This window comes from Notamacropus eugenii, chromosome 4 (assembly GCF_028372415.1).
Source record: "Notamacropus eugenii isolate mMacEug1 chromosome 4, mMacEug1.pri_v2, whole genome shotgun sequence".
Lineage (NCBI taxonomy): Eukaryota > Metazoa > Chordata > Mammalia > Diprotodontia > Macropodidae > Notamacropus > Notamacropus eugenii.
Window position 1 is genome coordinate 204,517,209 of NC_092875.1, and position 15,470 is coordinate 204,532,678.

The 15,470-nt window shown below is 36.3% G+C and overlaps 1 pseudogene; it reads right to left on the reverse strand.

The window, feature by feature from the left end:
* Nucleotides 1-292: 292 nt before the first annotated feature.
* Nucleotides 293-2,348, reverse strand: LOC140500946 (60 kDa heat shock protein, mitochondrial pseudogene; annotated as a pseudogene).
* Nucleotides 2,349-15,470: the final 13,122 nt, after the last annotated feature.

Consider the following 15,470-nt stretch of genomic DNA (forward strand, 5'->3'; position numbering starts at 1 on the left):
AAGTTTAACAACATATTCAAGAACATTTACCTGCGACCTAAAACTGGAACACTTTCTGCAAATATTTTTTTTTTAACTTTAAACAATTTTATTACACAAAGGTCATCACATAATTGGATATTTCTCTACTTTGTACACAATTTTAATTAATCTTCGTCTGCACGGAAAGGCTGCTTCTGAACTTTTCTTCTAGATGGCAAATTCTAAAATTCTGATTTAACAGAATAGTAAAAATGCCTCAGCTGGTTTAAGTTGAAAGCAGAACACTGGTACATGGATCTTGCACCCAGTATTAGGAATGTACAAATGTCTTTATTCAAAAAATACAAAATAAATTATCTTTATCATGGATAATGACAGCAGTAAACCATTACATATTTTGTCAACTGAAACCAGTAACTGATGGTTATAGTGATTTTCTTAAACATCAGCCTTTACTTCAGTCCTCTCTCCAACTGACTTCTCCGAAGTTAGCGAAGAACACTGCCTTGGGTCTTTGCTTGCATCACAGATCATAATGATAGAGCATTATTCTAGGAAATTAGAACATGCCACCTCCCATGCCTCCGCCCATGCCACCCATCCCTCCCATAGCAGGTTCTTTCTCTTCTTTAGGAATTTCAGTAACGACAACTTCTGCTGTAGTTAGCAGAGACGCTACACTGGCAGCATCCAACAAAGCAGTTCTTACAACCTTAGTTGGGTCAATTATTCCTTTTTCAACCCTATTCACAAAATCTCCAAGCATGGCATCATAACCTATCTCTGAGGAGCTTTGTAAAATTTTTTCAACTATCAGTGAGCCTTCAACACCTGCATTCTTAGCAATGGTCATTGCAGGGATTTTCAATGACTTCTTAATTATTTCTATACCAATTCTTTGATCTTCATTAACTGGAGTCAATGTTTCTAAGGCAGGAATGCATCGAAGCAATGCACAGCCACCTCCCAGAACTATGCCTTCTTCAACTGCAGCACGTGTGGCATTAAGTGCATCAGTAACCCGGTCTTTCTTTTCATTCACTTCTACATCACTTGTTCCACCAACCTTTATCACAGCAACTCCATCAGAAAGTTTGGCCAAACGTTCATTTAATTTTTCTTTCTCATAGTCACTAGTTGTAATCTCTAATTGTTCAATGATTTCTTGAACACGTTTTTCAACTTGGGATTTTTCACCCTTTCCTTTCAAAAGCATGGCATCATCTTTTGTCACAATGACCTCTCCAACTTTTCCGAAATCATGAGCTTGAATATCCTCAAGATTAAGAGCCAGTCCTTCTTCTCCAAACACTGTACCACCAGTAGCTATAGCCATATCCTTAAGCTGATTCTTCCTGTTGTCACCAAATCCTGGAGCTTTTACTGCAACAACCTGCAGCCCAACTTTTAGCCTGTTCAAAACCAATGTACTTAGTGCTTCTCCATCGACATCTTCAGCAATTATGACTAAAGGCTTACGATGGGCATTTGCAATTTCGAGTGCAGGTACAATAGACTGGACACTAGAGATCTTTTTTTCACTTAAGAGAACATAAGCATCCTGAAATTCACATTTCTGACCTTTAGCCGTATTAATAAAATATGGAGAGATATAGCCTCTGTCAAACTTCATGCCTTCAATAATTTCCAATTCATCATCCAGTGTTTTTTCATCCTTTACTGTGATGACACCCTTTCGTCCAACCTTTTTCATTGCATCAGATATTATGTTGCCAATTTCTCGGTCTCCATTTGCAGAAATTGTAGCAACCTGAGCAATTTCTTCAGGGGTTGTGACGGGTTTAGACTGCTTCTTAAGCTCAGTAATGACGGAATCAACAGCCAACATCACACCTCTCCTGATCTCCACTGGATTTGCTCCTTTACTAATCTTCTCAAAGCCTTCCTTAGCAATGGATCGTGCAAGGACAGTAGCTGTGGTAGTGCCATCCCCAGCCTCTTCATTTGTGTTATTGGCAACATCCTGAACTAGCCTGGCACCAATGTTTTTATATTTGTCCTTCAAGTCAATTGCTTTTGCAACAGTCACACCATCTTTTGTTACCTTGGGACTTCCCCAACTTTGTTCAATGATCACAGTTCTTCCCTTTGGCCCCATAGTAACAGCAACTGCATCAGCTAAAAGATCTACACCTTGAAGCATTAAGGCTCGGGCATCTCCTCCAAATCTGACGTCTTTAGCATAAGCACGTGTCAGGTGGGGGGCCAGTGCCCTAGACACTGGCCTTATCTGGCGAAAGACTGTAGACAACCGGAGCATTTCTGCGGGGGCAGGCGGACAAGCGCACGGTGCAGATCGGCAGGATCGAGTGAGGGATGCACGTACGGGGCGCACACGGCAAAGAGTCCCCCTGCAAATATTTTAACTGACAAAAAATAGAGTTAGAGTCTGAGTGATGATATTTATTAAACTTAATACAAAGCTACCAAGTATTCTACAAATAGAGTCTAGTTAAAAATAGTCCTTTTACCAATGGATGTAAACATGAGCAAAGCAACACCAGTGCTTAACCTAAAAAAAGATACATTAAACAGATTTTAATAAGATAAAATTATTTTGGGGGGGAATCTTCATAGCACTTTTGCATTTTTAAAATAATTCTCCCTTGGGTGATCCCAAAATAATATTTCTTACAACATTAATGTCAAAGGTATAATAAGAAGGTTGTTTCTCTACCTCCCTTTTCCCCTTTTTGCCTACCATTCCTTTCCTTTTCTCTGGCTAGAACACTGTCTATAGATTTAGACTCGAGCTGGTTCTCTTCAATAAAAACACGTAATGACTTTCTAGCTGGACTCTTTCTGGTGATGCATTTGTCTTGGCCCTCTCCAGTGGGCCACATGTGCTGCCTCAGGGCTGAATGGCTTGGCCCTTTGAGATGCTCTTGTGAACCTTACATGGTCTCTCAAGGTCTCCATAAAGGCAAAAAAGCTAGAGGACTGCTGAAGAGATGATTACTCACCCAGGCAGCCAGCATAGGTGCTCAAGCTTCCCTTTGAGAGTTGAAGAAGAGGTACTTTGCTCTCTCCTAGCCAGAAAGCTTCTTGTATATGGCAATCAACATATGCGTTGGCCAAAGTAAGATTTGGGTGGCTTTCTTTAATATAGGTGACAGTGTAAAACCTGAGATGAACACCTTTAGCCTTGGAGGCAATCTTATAAGTTTGAGAGGTTAGAAGATCCTGGGTCGCCCAATTGGAGCTCACTGGCAACATGAAGAGATTTTTACATTAGAGATGATCACTAGAGAAAGGATAAGAAAAAAACCTCACTTAGATGACCAGAAGACATGAACTTCAAAAGAAATATTTATACAGAACAGAACTGAGGTGAAAGTGAAATGACAGTTCAGAAATCTTACAAAATATTTCATGTTTTGATGTTTTAAATATGAGCTTCCCAATGGAGTATAACAGTAATCATGACCTACTGCCACTGCTTGTTTAAGACCTTGTCAGTGCAAACATTTGAGTTCTTTTGGTTCTAGGAAATAAATGTCTAATACCTCATTTATTTTCAGCAGGTACTTTTCTACTTTGTTCTTGAACCTCCCTTTTTGAGAATATCATAAACATTAGCCAAAGCGAGACTTTAAATGATTTTCCTTGGGTCTACTGCGTAGGCATATAAAGAACCAGATTTTGACAAAAAGGACTTGACTCCTTTCTATTAAGTTTCTTGAGAACTGACCCTGGCCTACATGAATGGTACTTTAACTGAGAAGGACCCCAATTGTTGGAGAAGGAGATTATTCCATTCTCCTTCATAATAACCATGTTGCAAAACACACACACACACACACACACTCACAACCAACCAAACAAAAAGCAATAGAAAAAATCTGTGCTCCAATCTACACTCAGAATTCATCAGTTCTCTCTTTGGAGTTAAATAGCATTTTTCAAAATGGGGTTTTTGGAAATATCTTGGATCACTGTATTGATCACAATAGGTAACTCTTTCACAGTTGATCATTGCTAAAATATTGCTTGTATTGTAGAAAATGTTCTCATGGTTCTGCTCACTTCATTTTGCATGAGTTCATAGAAGTGTTCCCAGGGTCTTTCTGAAACCATCTGTAGCACCAATGCAATATTTACAGCACCTCTGACAGTCATGAATATGCCGATGCAATTCTGAATTGTGAAATACAACAAAATATCCAAACAGAAGACAGAACCAGAATATTTATTCAGACACCAGAAAGCCAAATCCATCATAGCAGCAAGAACTATACACAATACCAATGCAGAGAACACCATCCCCAAGCCTTCCCCATGCTAGGCTTCCCACAAACCAGCTCCCTTAAACAAAAAAACAAGCTCTCTCACTCATGCTAGCCACTTGCCTGCTTGCCTGCATCCTTTCTAACTCTGACTGCTCTCATGACTAAATTTCCTCACAGTTCTTCTCTCGTTTTGCCTCTTCCTATTCCACTGTTCTTGCTCTACCGCTTCCTGTTCTACTCATTCAGCAAACTCCTCAAACCACAGGCTTCATGTGACCCAGACTTCCATGTGTCCCAGGCAGGTCACCTGGGACTATTAATGAATGGGAAAGATCTTCCCATTAAGAAGCAAAATTACATCAACAATAAACAAAAATACATTATCATTACACCATCTCCTTAATCATTTCTTATAGCACAATTGTGTTCATCACAATCATAGACTACAATTATTCAGTCATTCCCCAAATGATAGGCAGCCCCTCAATTTCCACTTCTTTGCTACCACAAAAGAGCTGCTATAAATACTTTTGACATCCAGGCAGTGCAGTAGATAGAGCATTGGGCATGGAATTAGGAAGACCTGGGTTCAAATCTGGCCTCACATTTACCATGTTGCCCATGGCAAGTCACTTAACCCTGTTTGCCTCAGTTTCTTCATGTGCAAAATGAGCCGGAAAAGGAAATGAGAAAATACTCCATCATCCTTGCCAAGAAAACCCCATGTGGTGTCACAGACTTAGACGTGACTGGAAAATGACTAAACAATAACAAAAATAAATACTTTTGTATTACATACTTTTGTATGTAATATGTACATGTATGTATGTGTGTATATATATATATATATATATATATATATATATAAATACACATACTTACTAGTGGTATTGCTGCATCAAAGGGTATGCAGTTTTATAGGCCTTTGGTCATAGTTTCAAATTATTGTCCCGAATAGTTGGACCAATTTATGATTCCACCAGCAGTGTATTAGTGTCCCAATTTCCAACATCCTCTCCAAAACTTGTTATTTTGTTTTTTGTTTTTTTTTGTCATATTAGCCAATTTGATAGGTGTGAGATGGCACCTTAGACTTGTTTTAATTTTCATTTCTCTAATCAATAGTGATCTGAAATTTTTTATAGGACTATTGACAGCTTTGATAGTTTCCTTCCTGTTCATATCCTTTGAATATTTATCTATTAAAGAATGACTCTCACTTTATAAATTTTGCTTATTTCCCTAGTTATTTGAGAAATGAAGCCTTTATCAAATACATTTACTGTCATTTCCCCCTTCCTCATCCAAGTTTCCTTCTTTCCTTATAATTGTGGCTGCACTGGTTTTATTTATACAAAACCTTTTTTTATATTTCCTGTAATCAAAATTATCTTTTTTTACTTTCTGTATCCTCTCCTTCTCTTCTATGGTCATAGATTCTTTCCTTGTCCTTAGATCTGCCTGTTAATTTTTTTTTCCATGCTCCTCTAATTTTCTAATGACATCACCCTATATGTCTAAATCATTTACCCATTTTGATCTTATCTTGGTATGCAATGTGAGAAGCTTGCCCTTGCCTAGTTTCTGTCAAACTATTTTCCTGTTTTCCTAGTAATTTTTGTCAAATGATGAGTTCTCAGCTATTTTTCTTAACAGCTAAAGTCCTTGCAAGTTTTCAGATCAATATCTGCTGTGTAAATTGAAGTATGCTGGTACTGTCATTCTATATTCTAGCACAGGAAAAAGATTCAGCCTTATTTTTTGTTGTTGTTCACTTCTTTCTTTTTACTCTCTTCTTAAGTAATCTTACATATCCCCATGGGCTGTGTGTTTGTGTGTATATATACATATATATATATATGTATATATACACACACATATACACATACATGTACATATATACACATACATATATGTATATGTACATAATGTATACATATATGTACATGTATGTACATATACATATGTGTGTATGTGTGTGTACATGTATATGTATGTGTACCTATATATGTGTGTATATATATATATACATACATACTTCTATTACCACTTCTATGCAAAGAATTCCTAGAACTTTTCTTGATCCATAAGTTCTAAGACTATATTTCTAATTGTCTGTTAGGTGCCTTTACTTGCAAGTACCTCTGTAAGCCGAAACTCTTCAAAACTTTGGTGGCTCTATGACTGTGAGCACTCCTTCCAATGGTTCACATCATAATTCATCCTCCTTGTCTTACCCCATAAAATTTATGTCCATGACTTCTTATAAACCTTTTAAAGGGAGCACAATTATTATGTGGGGGTGGGTAGAGGTTCCTCTTGATCTCTTTTTGACCCTATATCTATTCAACAGAGGACATGGCACTGGTTAAATTTTTTTTCTTACAACATAGGCAGCTCACCTCTATTCATAGTCATACACTTATATAATCATATATTTTATACCTCTTCTCCTCAGTAAATATGATTTGTGTTTCACATACACACACATACACACACACACTGTCATCTCTACACTGTCACTTAGTTTCAATCTTCTCATGTCTACTGGATTATTCTTGCTAGTCTACAAACATGCTCATGTTTCCCCCATCCTAAAAAAAAAATCTTCACTTAATCCTTCTACCACTGCTGAGTATCTTGTCTGCCCTTTGTAGTTAAACTCCCGGAATAGGCCATTTACAAAAGATACCTCAATTTTCTGAACTCTTTTTAACCTTTTAAAATCTAGCTTCCAAATTTATCCTTCCAGTAAATACTGATTTCTCCAAAGTTTCCAGTGATCTCTTAGTTGTCAAGCTCCATGTTTTGTTTTTTTTCCATCTTCATTTTCTTCAACTTCTTTGCAGCATTTGGAACTGCTGCTCACTCACTTTTCCTTGATCCTCTCTTCTCTGTAGTTTTTTGAGACTTCACCTTCTCTTAGATTATCTTCTATGTATCTGACTACTTTTCTCTTTTCTTTCTTGGATCTGCATCTGGACTACAACCTCTAATTGTATTTCCTGTTTATCTTGTACATAGCTTGTTGTTACGTTTCTTTGTTATAAGCTCTCCAAGGCAGAGACTGTCTTTTGCCTCTTATTGTATCCCCAAGCACTTTGCAGAATGCCTGACACACATTAGGCACTGAATAAATGTTGATAGATTATTAGCCATCTGGTTCATGCCAAACCTTAAAAGGAATGTTCTCTACAATATAAACAGACCATTTAGGCTTTATTTAAAGATTTTTGGAGAAGAGGACACACATTCCAGGGACTGAACCCTCTAATTCACAACATCTTGAAATGCTTTAGTTTGTTTGGACAACTCCTTTGGGTATCCGAACAAGGTTTATGTAAAACAGGTTAAGTCTCCAGTGAATCTTGCTGTGTATGAAATAATACCACCCATAATCTTTCATATTCCTTTTTAAGAATTTGCAAATTAGTTTACTTTTTAAACCCAAGTTACTATTGTTTACTACATCACTCTGCTTGGAAAAGAGAGAAAAAGATTCCTGGCTGACAGGGTTTCTAATTCTATAATGTGGTTACAGAGGATGAAGGAACTTACATTCCTATATACAGGGGAAAAATAAATGAGACTTGGGTATTTAATATCTTAAAACAAATCTTCTTAGTGACAACGTTCATGGTATTATTTATAGATGGGGAGAGAGGTTTCACTTGTTCTGATTTCTCATTGTTGTTTTTATTTATTTATGGTCTTGACTGACTCTTCATGACCCCATTTAGGATTTTCTTGGCAAAGATATCAGGGTGGTTTGCCATTTCCTTCTCCAGCTCATCTTATAGATGAGAAGCTGTCACACGCAGGGTTAAGAGACTTGTCCAAGGTCACAGACCTAGTAGTATCTGACTCCGTATTTGAACTCAAGTCTTCCTGACTCCAGAATCAGTGGTCTATCCACCATGCCATGTAGTCGCTTTAATTTTTTCCAGTGGGTTCAAACACAAAAAGTAAATTCTTTAAGATTTCAAATTTTGGTATTAATTTTTCTTCCAAGTCAACAGTCATTTTTGCTCCTTGGAAAAATAGTGAAGAATAGAGCAAATAAAGAGGTAACAAGTAAACAAGTAAGTAACAAGGTAACAAGTAAACAATTAGGTAACAATGTAACACGTAAACAGGTAAATGTGAGGTTCTAAAAATGTTGATCACATTATCAGGCCAACAAGAGAGTCTTAATATATATTATCATATTGAATGAATTTTCAGAAACAGTAATGATGGAAGACATCTCCTAAATATCAAAGCAATTGAAAGAAAGGTTTTTAAAAATAATTTCAATTTTTTAGTCACCAGGATGTAAAATAATAAAATGTAAATGCTTGTATCAGATGTGATAACTTTCATATTATAAGGTAGCGAACTGCATTGAATTTTTCATTGAAACTTGTAAATTGTTGTTGGAGTCTTATTTTCCCAATATTCAGTAAGAACTGAAAACTTATTTTCTCTTTTCCATGAACCAAAAATTGAAGTGGAAACATATTCTCAATGTGGTGAAAGTGATACTTTTTAAAAGTGAAGTACAGATTTTAAGGAGCAAGGGGAACATTACCAAGTTGGAAGTGATGTCAGGTGGAGAAGTTTACACATGAAACTAAATCAACTACCAATCTAAATTGATTGATGGTTTGTGCTGGACAAGTGTCCTAGGCCATTCATTTGTACACTTTATATCTAGCGTATGTTGCAACAACTGGTATCTTATATTAAAAGAAAGGACATCTAAGGTTAGGCATGCATCCCTGAAAAACATTTCAATTTTCTGTCTGTAAGTAAAGCTTCCAGTTGAGTGTTATGTTACTACTGAAATATTACCCTTCTTGGGCTAGTTTACTCTTATGATCATTTTTGTTGCCATTTGCAGAAAATCTGTTATATAATGACTTCCTCATTTTAAAGCTAATTGAAATTCTCTTCTTGTGATTTCATTACTTCATTTGGAGTCAGTTACTTCTATATACCTGCAAATCAGGATCCTCTGGGCCATTGCATTTTGAGTCACATAAGGCTCTTAGGCTTTGTTAATTAATTCTCTTCTTGTACAAGCAATTGTCTTTGAATTCAACCCCTAGTGGAACATCAGCCCAAATTTGGATGCATGTGTGGAAGGTCAGTCAGTTAATAAACATTTATTAAGGACCTTCAATGTGCCACACATTGAGTGAAGCATTACGGGATGTAATGAAAAGCTTGAGACAGTCTTCACAGCCCAACAAGTGAGATAGTATGCATATAACTAACTGTATAAACAAGCTGTATAAAATATAAATTGGCATAATCAAGAAAAAAAGTCACTAGAACAAAGGAGAATCAGGAAAGACTTTCTTTAGAAAGTGGAATTTTAGCTGGGACTTGAAAAAAACCATCGAAGCCAGGAGGCAGAGATGAAGGGGGAAACTTTCCATGCATGGGAAACAGATTGTCATGCCAGAGTAAGAAATGGAATGTTTTAATCAAGGGACATAAAAGAGACCAGAGATCACTGGACCACAGGATACGTTGGGTAGGGTATGAAGAAGTGTAAGCGTAAGAGACTTGTGGCAGCCTGACCAACTAGCAGACTATTTCAGTAGTCTAAGCATGAGGTGATGAGGACGCGAACCAGGAGGGTGCCAATGTTAGGAGAGAGAAAGGGATATATATGTGAGAGATATTACGAAAGTAAAGTCAGTAGGCCTTGACAACAAACTGGAAAGGCAGGGGTGGGGGTAGAGATGAGAGCAGTGAGAAAAAGAAAGGATTCAAGAATGGCACCTATATACCTATAATAGCATTCATGGACATGTACAGTTAGTTCCCAATTTAAATAAGGAGCAATGTTGCTTCTATGGTGTTACCACCTAAAAATTAAACATCAGATGTATACATGCATTTTAGAACCACATATTTTAGATAAGTATCTCCTAAAGATTGGTTTGGAAACTTCTAGTGAACCCTATTGCTTTGTGTCAGACAACAAACATGAAGTGCAAAGAATTGTACTAGATATTGGAATACAGAGACAAAAATGAAACTGTTCCCTCAAGAAACTTACATTCTATTACAAGTGTTGCAGAGAAGCAAATATAAAATGTTAGGAGGAGGGTAAAAGTGTGAACAATGATAATGGGGCAAGGTATTACAGAGGAAATGGCATCAAAACTGAGTTTTGAAGAATTCTGAGACACCAACATAAGGAGACATTAAACTGAAATTGTGATAGCTTATGATAACGTGTTTAAATCTGGCCTCAGACACTTCCTAGCTGTGACACCCAGGGAAAGTTGCTTAACTTTCCTCAATTGTAAAATGGAGATAGTAATTGTACCTACTTCCCAGGGTTGTTGTGAGGATCAAATTAGATAATATTTATAAAATGCTTACTTGGCATAGGGTCTAGCAGAGAGTAGGAGCTATAGAAATATTAGCTATTTATTTTTTTATTATTATTGCATGAATACATAATTGATATATAATATGAACAACCCTCACCTTTAATGGGGGTAGTATTCCTAGAAGAAAGAACAAAAGAAAAAAAAAAACATGAATGTTGATAAACTGAAGTTATGGGAGTTAAGTTCTTGTATTCTCTAAAAATTACCATCTTTTGCTAGAGATTGTACATGTAAGAGGTTAGTTTAGCACTTTTCTGGAGTAGATTCAGAATCACATTTATATATACTTTCCTCTTTTTTTGTGGATAAAATAAACCATTGATTAGTTCATAGCAGGCTGATGCCTAATAATGACTGCAGACATTCTGGCATGAAGTTTATCTAACACCTTTATTTTCTCATTAAGATACATCCCTCACTTTACTTGCTTGGGCTTGGAGTCCAAAGGAGTTACCCTACACTTTGGGGGCATAATTGCAATACAAAACTAATTTTAAAGTAAACAATGAAAATGTGCTACAAATGTACAGGGAGCTCTTTAATCTATAACGGGATGGTGAATAAGATGAGTGAAGTACCTAATAAGATACCAGCTGCTCCACAGTCTTGCATTTTTTTTCTCTATTGTACATAGCTATGAATATACATGGTTGCCAATGTAAAAGTGGAAATGAACTTAACCAGTAAAATCATGCAACTGCTTGAAGTTCCCAGAATTAAATATGCAAATTTTAAGGACTGACTGCATATAATATGTAGTAGTATAAGTGATATATAAAGTATGTTAGTATATGTATGTTATGTATGAATATGCATATACATATATATGATATAGGAACTACAAAATTAGATACATGGGGTGAGTGGAAGTATGTAGACTAGGGTTATACAGAAGTTTTTAGCCTTGGAATGGTAATAGTGATCTCAAAAGAAACAGGGATGTTTGGTAGAAAGTGGGTATAAGAGAAAGATAAAGAAAAAAAAACAGGTCTAATTTTGACCTAATGAATTTGAGAAGCTTATAAGAAACCTAGGTGGATAAGTCCAATAGAGAGTGAGAGGTTCAGTACTGGAGCTCAGGAGAGAAACTAAGGCTGAATATATACATCTGGGAGTCATCCGCATAGTGATTTCACTTGAATTCATGTTAAGTGATGGGATCACCAAGTAACTGTGTATAAAAATGAAAAACAAAAGAGTCCAGGACAGAGAATTTGAGGACCCCGGCTCCATAGTTATTAGGCATGCCATAGATAAAGATCCAACGAAGGAGAATAACAAAGAGTAGTCAACCATGTAAGAGGAGAACCAAGAGAGAGTAAAGTCATGAAAACCCAGATAAGGAAAATATATTCAGCAGCAGGAAGTGATCAACTGTATCCAATACTACAAATTAGTAAAAAAAAAAAATATGAGAACTGAGAAAACATGTATAGATCTGACAGTTAAGTTATCATTCTTATCTTTGGAGAGAGCCACTTCAATTGAATAATGAGAACAGAGTCCAGCTCCCAGAAGCTTAAGAAGAAAGTGAGAGGTGAGGAAGTAAAAGTTCCACATGTAGACAATTTTTTCAAGGAGTTTAGCTAAGAAAAGTAGAAAGACAGAATAGTTAGCAAGCATGGCAGGATATAGTGAGGTTTTTTTTTGTTGTTGTTGTTTGTCAATATATAGGTATGTTTGTACGTAGCAGGAAATGCATATGGAAGTATTAATGTGATTACAGATTTGGGATTAAGTTGAGGACAAATTGCTGCTGAGGCTAGGAGGCAGGGGAACCAAGGCTAAGTGTTGACATTGAAAAATAGAAGGGATACATCTTTATCACTGACTAGAGTGACAGTGGAAATAGTAGGAGGTGGTTTTAATGGGATATTTTTATTGATTTGATTCTTTTGTCTTTTAAGTGTTTTTGTGTGTAGGAAATAAATAGTCATCATATATCTGATGTACATTATACATTAGGTACCTTTCTATTCTCCTTTGTTAGGAAGTGCCTAGAAACCAGGGCTTGGTAGTGAAGAATTTTAGCCAGATAATGTGAGAAAAAGAACCTTTCTTTTGGTGACAAATGCCTCCAGGACTGAATGTGATCTGTATGCTAGTGTAAAGAACTAGGAGACCCTTAGTAGGAGAGAGAGAGAGCAAGCAACTCAGGCCAGCTAGACTCAGAAGCTATTATGGGATGTCACATTTGGAAGAAATAAAGAAGTGGAAAATATCCGTGTCAGCAATACGCTCTGACCAACCCATAGACACCATACTTCTTTTAATTACTCTCTGAGTCATCTGATAGATCAGCTGAATGGATTTTCCATTTGAGTGCATGCTATTATCTGGACATGGCTGTATTCATTAAAAACGGAACAAAACAAGTTCAATTATCCTTAGCAGATTTAAATGAGCTTTTGCTTTTTAAACATGGGTCTGTTTTCCTTTTATCCTTGTATCTCCAGCACCTAGCATAGTGGCTGCCACATAATGGCCATTTAATAGATGTTTTATAATTGATAGATTTAAACAAATGAAAAAGAATAAAATCTGACAGAGAATACACTTCTCTATGTTATCAGTCTGTGTTCTAAGCAACCAAATAAATGGTATCAAGCTTTTTTTCATTTGTATACAATATCTGGGAATATAAAGTACTAAATAATTATTTAATCCTCCAAATTTGGTACATGACTATAATGCTTTTATCTCAAACTTTGGTTCTGCAAATATGTTGTCAAATGATTGAAAGGTAGCTTTAACCTGTCTGTTAATTTATGTCACCTTTGCAACAGATACTGACCACTCTGACTACAGTGTGCAGTCAGTGATCTGTTTCTGTCATTGAAAATCAGAAATAAGGTGATCAGTTATGGCATTGCCTACTTATTTTAAAGCAACAGTAACTTCAGCTACATCATAGGGAATGGTATTTGGTTCATTCAAAATTCCTGACCTCTAGGTAGATTCAAAAGCTGCATCTCTTTCAGTTACCATAGAAACTCCTGATGACATTTTCCAGATTGCTTTAGTATGCATTTGCCTTCCCATCATACATCTATATGTAAAACCTCAATGATGCCCCTTGATTTGATAGCTGGGGAACGCAAAACTATTTCTGGAGAGAAAAAGTCTCTGAACATTAGACAGAGAATTTTACCCGACATCCTGTAACTTTGTTATCTCTCATATTTTTACAAAATATATTCTTCTTTAAAATATCTTCTTCTTTAGCCCCCATGTATGTCTAAATTCTAAACTGAGGAATTTCAGCAGGCAGAACAAATGTACGCAGTAATATCACTGACTTTTTTTGGTTTGTTGTTTTTACTTGTTGTCTTCCCCATTTTTCCCCAGAATGTTTTAGGTTTTACCTCATTCGTCTAGTGAGAGAGGGAAGGGAATTAATATTTACATACTAGATATTATGTACCAGGCACTTTTTACAAATATTATCTTGTTTTATCCTTGTAACAGCCTTGTGAATTAGATGCTATTAAAATTCCCAAATTACAGTTGAGGAAACTAAGGAAAACAGAAGTTAATTGACTTGCCAAGGTCACACTGCTAGTAAGTGTCTAAGATTAGCTGGATTTCAAATTCTTCAGGGTAGTGATGCCAAGCGTCTCTATGTACCACTAGCATTCTGTATTTGTTTTCTTCCCAATGATTTTTATCATAGTTTATGCAAAAAGTTGCAATCAAAATATATAAAATGTGCCTCATGTTTGTTCCTCCTATCCTTTTGCTTCTCATTTCCAGGGTAAAATTTAGATATTCTCATCAAAGTTTTGTTGATAATTACAGGACCTAAATCAGAGGCTTGTTCTGAGAATCTAATAAGATAATATTTTTAAAGTGCTTACCACAATGTCTGACACATGGCAAGCTATATATGAATGTCAGCTATTATTGTCATTGCTATCAATCCAGTACAAAAATTTCCGGTAAAATATTTCACTGAAGCTGAGAATACCATGATCATGGTTTCTGGGCTATCCAGACATCTAATAGGACTGAGACCCAGACTTCATTCTCATCTTGGGGGGGATGAATGAAAGGGGACTAGTTCACTGAGTAGGGTTTCAAAATTGAGAATAGTGGCATCTTCCAGCCCCAATAATCCTAGTATTCTTAAGTTAGATGTAAGAAATAGTTTAGAGGTATCCAAGTGTGGAATGTATTACCTCAAGAGATAATAAGAATAAGAATAAGAATAATGAAAATAGTGGCAATAGTAGGAGTAGGAGTAGTTGCAACCAGCATTTATATATTTGCAAAGTATTTTTAAATTTAAATTCATTTGACCCTAATAACAACCCTTTGAGATAGATGCATCTCTGAAACAGAGAACATTTAAGTGACTTCCCCAGGGGTAAAAAACCAGTAAGTGTATGAAGCAGAATTTGAACTCAGATTTTCTAATTCAAACCAAACTCCAATATTTTTCCCACTGTATTACCTGAGTGTTCCATCATCGGAGATATTAAAGATAACCCAAATAAAGATAAAATTAATTAATATTTATATAGCACTTTAAGTTTTGCAAAACATTATCTCATACATTTAGATTTGTAAATGTCATGAAGTCCAATGCCCTCCTTTAACAGATGAAGAAACCATGTTCAAACACAATGTCACTTACCTTTGACCACATGGCCAGGGTCAGGATTTCCATTCGGATCAACCTGACTCCAAGACCAGGGGGTGGAGTGTGTGTGTGTGTGTGTGTGTGTGTGTGTGTGTGTGTGTGTGTGTGTGTGTGAGAGAGAGAGAGAGAGATAGAGAGAGAGAGAGAGAGCAAGCTTCTTCTTCCCACCTGTGACACAATGCTTATAATTTCTAACTTGCTTCC